Here is a 7415-nt window from a genome sequence, read left to right as displayed (position 1 = left end):
AAACCAGCCTTTGTATTTATGCAGAAGTGGACAAACACTTGTATCGATGCAGTGTGTGCTTCCCATGGGGCAATAGCCTTCAAGTGCAAAGAGTTGGCTCCAGATACCATCTCCCATGGCCACCTCTGACGTGCCAGGGGACGGCAGGGCACTTGGACAGAGGAGCCATCCTCCAGGTCAGCAAGGCTGGCAGCTCCACCCAGGAAAGAGATCTTCACTCTCTGAGCGCATTTGCAAGTGGGATTTGCCCTCCACGCATGGTATCTGTTTCTGTGCCAGGCAGGTTATTTTCGGGCTAGGGAGCCAACAGGACATTGCAGATCTTGGCAGTTGTAAAATGCCTTCTTCAATTGTCCTCCAGACCCATGCATAAGATCCGTTTTTTCCGGATGGGAAAGCCAGTGTGGGAGAGGATGGGGCAGGTCCGGGCAGCCTGGGGCACTCGGAGCTCAGCTCAGCTCAGCATCCAAAAGCTGCCTCCTTTCCTTCTCAGGTCAGATGTGTGGGTCATCTGGCTTTGATGCTCACCAGCCCCATGGTTGATCTGGTCTGCACTTCCTTCCCAGCCTGTCCCCATGAGACTGGAGCCTCAGTGAGAACCAGGGTCTCCAGTGAGCAGCATGGTACCTGATCCCTGTCTGTGCTATGGGTGTTTTTGTGGAAATGAATTGAATTGAGTTGGATAATTCCTGGTGGGAGCTTCAAGGACCATGTAGAAACATGATCCTATATTCTGATCTCCTACAGCCTATGTTGGTTTTGCCTTTTCATTTGCCTCTGCCTTCCCTTCCTTTAATCAAGAAAGAGCGAGCGGGCTGGCCATTGCTTCCCATCCCACCATGGCCTCCATGAAAACCCAGAGCTAGGGATTGGGGCCAGAGGGGTACCCAGTAATGCCAGGCACAGGCTGTGGCAGCCACAAGACAAAACACCTTCAGGCAAGAACACACTGGTCAGGAGTTCCCGTTGTGGCTCAGGGGTAACAAACTGACTAATACCCATGACAATGCAGGTTCCATCCCTGACCTTGCTCAGTGAATTAAGGATCCAGCATTGCCATGAGCTGTGGTGTAGGTCACAGACGCGGCTCAGATCCTGCATTGCTTGTGGCTGTGGTGTAGGCTGGCAGCTGCAGCTCTGATTCGACCCCTGGCCTGGGAACTTCCATAGGTTATGGATTTGGCCCTAAAAAGCAAAAAACAAAAACAAAAAACAAAAACCACACTTGTCATTCTTCTCTCTCAGGTTAAAAATCAAGCTATTTTATCCTGGAGAGGGTCTGAAAAAAGAAAACCCCCATACAATGTTGGTAGGAATGTAAACTGGTGCAGCCACTATGGAAAACAGAATGGAGGTTCCTCAAAACACTAAAAATAGAGCTGCCATATGATCCAGCAATCCCACTCCTGGGCATATATCTGGAAAAGACAAAAACTAATTTGAAAAGATAACTGCACCCCCATGTTTATAGCAGCACTCTTTATAATAGCCAAGACCTGAAAACAACCCGTGTATATCAACAGATAAATGGATAAAGAAGATATATTTTCATATACACACAATGAAATACTATTCAACCATTAAAAAACAATGAAATAAGAGTTCCCTTCATGCCTCAGTGGTTAACAAACCCGACTAGTATCCCTGAGAACGTGGGTTTGATCCCTGGCATCACTCAGTGGGTTAAGGATCCCAAGTTGCTGTGAGCTGTGGTGTAGGTCGAAGACAGGGCTCAGATCCCGCATTGCTGTGGCTATGGTGTCGGATGACAGTGACAGCTCTGATTTTACCCCTAGGCTGGGAACTTCCATATGTCACAGGCACAGCCCTAAAAAGACCAAAAACAACAACAAAAAAAACAAAACAAAACAAAAAACAAGAACAATGAAATAATGCCATTTGCAGCAACATGGAGATTATCATACTAAGTGAACTAAATCAGACAGAGAAAGACAAATATTACGTGATATGACATATGTGGGAATCTAAAAAATAATACAAATGAATCTATTTACAAAACAGGAACAGACTCACAGACATAGAAAACAAACTTACGGTTACCAAAGGGAAAAGGGAGAGGTGATAAATTAAGAACATGGGAGTAACATATACACCACTATATATAAAATAATATGCAACAAGGATTTACTGTATAGCACATGGAACAATATTTAATATTTTGTAACAACCTCCAGTGGAAAATAATTTGTAATAACTTATCATGGAAAATATATGGGCAAGTATGGCAAACCACAAGCAAGTCTGGTAAAGCAAAAGAGAAGAAACTTACTGAGGAGAAGGGGCCCTAGGAGGGGCTGCTATAAACCACAGATCCATTGGAGGAAACTAAGAGTTCAAAGTATAGTGGCTTTTCATTGGCTGAGTTGTGACAATCTCTCATTGGCTGAGATGTTGCCGAGCAAGGAGAAAATCTTCCTCCCTCCTGATGGCGGTAGTAAAGTAGTGTCATTTCCTGCTGGAGATGTGAGGTCGTCTTCTGTTAGGATCTGTATTGACATTGAGTTGTAAGTGCATGAAAATTTCCCCTTCTGGCCCCCTGACTCCTTTTTAGTGAGGTTTCCCTTTATTAACTTTTATGATGGTTATACTAACTACTAATATGATTAACAGCCAACATATGTTGAGATTGAGCTTTTATTCACCTATAACATTGACAAAGGTTGAAAAAGATGGGTAGCACAATACATGTACTAGAATGGTTGTTTTTTGATTGTTTTTTTGGGGGGGGGTTGTTTTTGGGGGTTTTTTTTGTCTTTTCTAGGGCCGCACCCACGGCATATGGAGGTTCCCAGGCTAGGGGTCGAATCGGAGCTTCAGCCACCAGCCTACACCACAGCCGCAGCAGTGCAGGATCCAAGCCATGTCTGCGACCTACACCACAGCTCACGGCAACACCGGATCCTTAACCCACTGAGCAAGGCCAGGAATCAAACCTGCAACTTCATGATTCCTAGTCAGATTCGTTAACCACTGAGCCACGACGGGAACTCCTAGAATGGGTTTATTTTTTTAAAAAAATTAGTAAGACCAACTGGTGGCAAGGATGTAAAGGAACTGGGATTTTCTATGTTGCTGGTGGAAGAGGAAAATGGCACGCCCGCTCTAGAAAAGGTTTGGCAGGCTTTGTTTTTGAAGTTAAACATGACCTTACTGTATGATTTAGTTAAGCAACCTCAGTCCCAGGTAGCTATCCAAGAGCAATGAAAACGTATGCTCACACAGTCACACCAAAGAAGACCTATATAAGAATATTTATGTTGGCTCTATTTATTATCAACAACAACTGGGATCGGCTTCCCGTGTCCTTCAGGGGGTGAGTGGATATAAAGGTGGTGCATCCACACAATGGAATACTCACTAGTTGGCAACGAACAATTACTGGTGTCTGCAACAAGAGAGGTAGATCACAAAGGCATCTTCCTGAGCAAAGGAGCCAGACTCAAAAGGCTGCATGCTATAGGATTCCTCTAAATATACCAGGAAGGCAAAATTATAAAGATAGAGAAAATTTCAGTCATTGTCAGGGATGCAGGGAGTGTTTGACCTCAGGGAGGCAGCCCAAGGAGTTTCTGGGGTGATGGAACTGTTCTGTATCTTGATTCAAGTGGAAGTTTCATAATCTGCAGGTGCTAAAAATCCTAAACTGTGCACCAAAATCAGCAACGGTAGTGTATATAGAATTTTGAAATAATAATAGTAAGAGAGATTAAAGAATCAGCCATAGATGGTTGGGTTTGGAGAAATGGCTGACTCCAGGCTCAAGGCAAGGAAAGAGCAAGGTGAGCCCAAAGCATCTTGGGCCATAAAGTTAAGAGATGCCCAGGCATGGGGTCCAGCCTGAAGGGCTGTCATTGGCCAAGTCCAGGATGATCTCACTATTAGAACAGTTAACTGCAGAAACATACTGCATACGAAAAGAATCTGTGAGTCCCGACTGATACTGGAAAAGGTGAGGGGTCAAAAGAAATGCTTTTCTTTCTTACTTTCTTTTTTTGGGGGCCACATAAGTTCCTGAGCCAGGGATTGAATTTGCCCCACAGCACTGATGCTGGATACTTAACACACTGAGCCACACAGGAACTCCAGGAAAATCTTTGGTTTATGGAACCGTGACCACTTAAAAAAAGAAAGTAGAAAATGGGGTTCCTGTCATGGCGCAGAGGAAACAAATCTGACTAGGAACCATGAGGTTGTGGGTTCAATCCCTGGCCTTGCTCAGTGGATTGAGGATCCTGCATTGCTGTGAGCTGTAGTGTGGGTCACAGGCTTGGCTCGGATCCGGCCTTGCTGTGGCCGTGGCATAGGCCGGCAGCTGTAGCTCCGATTAGACCCCTAATCTGGGAACCTCCATATGCCACGAGCGTGGCATGGCCCTAAAAAAGAAAAAAGAAAGTAGAAGGGATTTCCATTGTGGCACTGCGGAAAAAAATCTGACTAGTATCCATGAGAATGCAGGTTCGATCCCTGGCCTCGCTCAGTGGGTTAAGGATCTGGCGTTGCTGTGAGCTGTGGTGTAGGCTGCAGATGCAGCTCAGATTTGGCGTTGCTGTGGCTAGGGTGTAGGCCAGCAGCTACAGCTCCAATTCGACTACCCTAGCCTGGGAACTTCCTTATGCTGTGGATGAAGCCCTAAAAAGAAAAAAAAAGGGGGAAAAGTAGAAGAAATAAGAGAAAATGAAATATCACTTGACAGCAAAGCAATAATTGATTCAGGTAAGGATCCTCAATGGATTGTAAAATCACTGGGTGAGGGAAGACTGAGAAACAGAATAGTCAGTCTCGAACCATCACTCAGTTGGTCCCTGATGAATCACAGAGGATCAGAGCATTTTTCCAATGGAGACGTATGGCACACACTTCCTTCCCCACGTGATCCAAAAGTTCACATCAGCAGTAATGGGACCAATGGGCATCGTGTTCCTCCAGATGCACCAAGGAGGCAGCAATGTCATCTGGGTAAGATGCCTGCCAACAGCAGTTATGCTAAATCCAATCTCAAAGAAGCCAGCAGATCAATGCTGTCTGAGGAACATTCTGTAGAACTCTTCAAAATGTCAATGCCATGAAAGACCACAGAAAAAAAACTAGAGAAGAGTCTGGAATGAAGCAGATAAAGCAACTGGGGTACAAAACTCTATCTGTCATCTTTGATTCCATTCTGAATCAAAACACATATCTAGTTAGGTACCAAAGTGTAAACTAATCAACACTTTGACCAGACACCCCATTTATGCTAACTGGATGAGAGAACTCACTAATGCACAAAGATGGACTTGCCCTACAGTTTCATTATATCTTTATTTTTTTTACGAAAAAAAAAAAAACCTGCAAACAATGTAATGTCCATCATTGAAAAACTAGTAAATAAATCATGGAGCATTTCTAGCTTAGCGGTCTAGATCAAGAGCCCCAAATTTAGATGCCACAGCAATGTGGTTGATTTCCTCATACCTCAATCTCCTCATCTGTGAGTTGAGCATTAAAAAAATCCTGCCTCGGGAGTTCCCTTCATGGCTCAGCAGTTAACTAACCCAACGAGGATCCGTGAGGATGCGGGTTTGATCCCTGGCCTCGCTCAGTGGGTTAAGGATCCAGCATTGCCGTGAGCTGTGGTGTAGGTCACAGACACATCTTGGATCCCGTGTTGCTGTGGCTCTGGCGTAGGGGAGCAGCTGTAGCTCCGATCTGACCCCTAGCCTGGGAACTTCCATATGCTGCAGGTGCAGCCCTAAAAAGCAAAAAAAAAAAAAAAAAAGAAATCCTGCCTCGAGGGTTGTGAAACCATATGAGATCACTTAGGTAAAACATTTAGCACAGGCACAGAGCAGGATTAAATCAACATTACAGATTATGCAATCAACAAAAATGACGGTGCAGACCTATACTTATTAACCTGCAAAGAAGCCTATGACAGGGTGTCGAATGCACTGGGGGTGACTGAATAGAATGCAAGGTCGAATCCCACACTTGTAAAGGGCATTTTTAAATTCCATCTGCACAGAGTGGAACAAGCTGTCCACACGGATGGCCACCGAAGTGTTGTCTGTGAGTAAGAAGGAGCTTCCAGTCCTATCTTTTCTTCTCTGTACATTTCTTTGTTGTTAGAGTTTCTTTTTTTTTTAACAACATGTGTATGACATTTTTACAATCAAATTATCTTTCAATTTTGAAAAGATAAATCAGAGCTCCATGGACCTTGTCTGGCTTTATCTGAGGGTGTGTCCAGATGTCCTGCTAGGTGAGCATCACCTCCGCCCACCTACAAGGACATCCAATGGCCTCGGACACAGCTTACCTCTCTTCTCCCATCTGGGGTCCTTCAGGGGTCCGCCAGGTACACAGGGGCATTTTGTGGATATGTGTTCATTTCTTTATCATCAGCACGAGATTGTGTCTTCCCCACTTTTACACCTCATTGTCACACACCTGCTCTGTGTGGGTCAGGGGATGACAATGTGCAGAGATTCACCCTACCAGATAGTCTCTGGGGGTTTTATAAAGACACCCAATTGTCCCACAAGAACCCAGCCTGCGCCTCACCTCCAAAGCCCAGGCTTCCCACAGACTGGATGGAAGGAGGTGCTGAGTACCCAGCTGACCACGAGATGGCAGTGTTTCCCCGCATCAGGACCAGCGGAAGCCGGCATCCCAGCGTCGTGTGTTCTGAATCCAGCGTCTGTGCCGCCTGAAGCAATTTCAGGAAAGAGATCCTTTACTAAAGAGACCTTCACTAAAGACGAGAACAGTAGGATTAAATATTCGGAAACAGAAGAACTCGAAGACGTAAAGACAATTTCCCAATACCACGTGCTCACCCAGCCTGCTCTCCACTACAACATTTCAACAGTTTTGTGCCCATTTGCAGTCTGGAGCCGAATTAGAATTGCCAAGCATCCCAGCGAGCTCTGAATCCACGTCCCTTTATCCCTTTGTGCCACTCAAAGCTAGATATTGATGTCTGAAAACAAGATACATAAGCTTCATTATTTAAGTGGCTTTTCCTTAAACAAGAACGCTTTAATACTTAACAAGGTAGGGAAGCTACATAATTTAAAATCTATGTGAACAGAAATAAGAAATTATTTGTAGCGGTCTCCACTTTTACACCCACCAACAAAGAAAGACATTCACAATTTTTTGCCTTCCCAGGGCCCCAAAATACAACACAGGCCTGTTCTCCTGCTCCAGGCAGAGGCTGCAGCTGAAGCTGTTCTTTATCAGCTTTTCTTTCTCAATATTTACCAACCAATAAATCTTTTTTCCCCTAAGACAACTGACATTCGAATCCTGTTCACGTGGAGGCTGGTTATCCAAATAATATTCAATAAACGGCTTCATTATCCCCTGAAAAAGTATTAAGATGCTTTTCTTTCCCCCTGTGGGTCCATATTGAA

General features: G+C 44.7%; 1 long non-coding RNA gene across 1 annotated transcript; it reads right to left on the bottom strand.

Moving 5' to 3' along the window:
- Positions 1–2211: 2211 nt before the first annotated feature.
- Positions 2212–6922, bottom strand: LOC146395224 (uncharacterized). Its single transcript, XR_014832805.1, has 3 exons — positions 6837–6922; positions 6562–6706; positions 2212–2507 (listed from the first exon to the last, which is right to left on the bottom strand). It is a non-coding gene; the product is annotated as an uncharacterized LOC146395224 (long non-coding RNA).
- Between the last annotated feature and the right edge of the window lie 493 nt (positions 6923–7415).

This window comes from Sus scrofa, chromosome 17 (assembly GCF_054392235.1).
Source record: "Sus scrofa isolate SSC_HxYL_T2T_F1_AM1 chromosome 17, Sscrofa_HxYL_maternal_Yorkshire_Landrace_v2.0, whole genome shotgun sequence".
Taxonomy (NCBI): Eukaryota; Metazoa; Chordata; class Mammalia; order Artiodactyla; family Suidae; genus Sus; species Sus scrofa.
The sequence above is the reverse complement of the archived record's forward strand: the minus strand, read 5'-3'. Positions and strand labels throughout refer to the sequence as shown.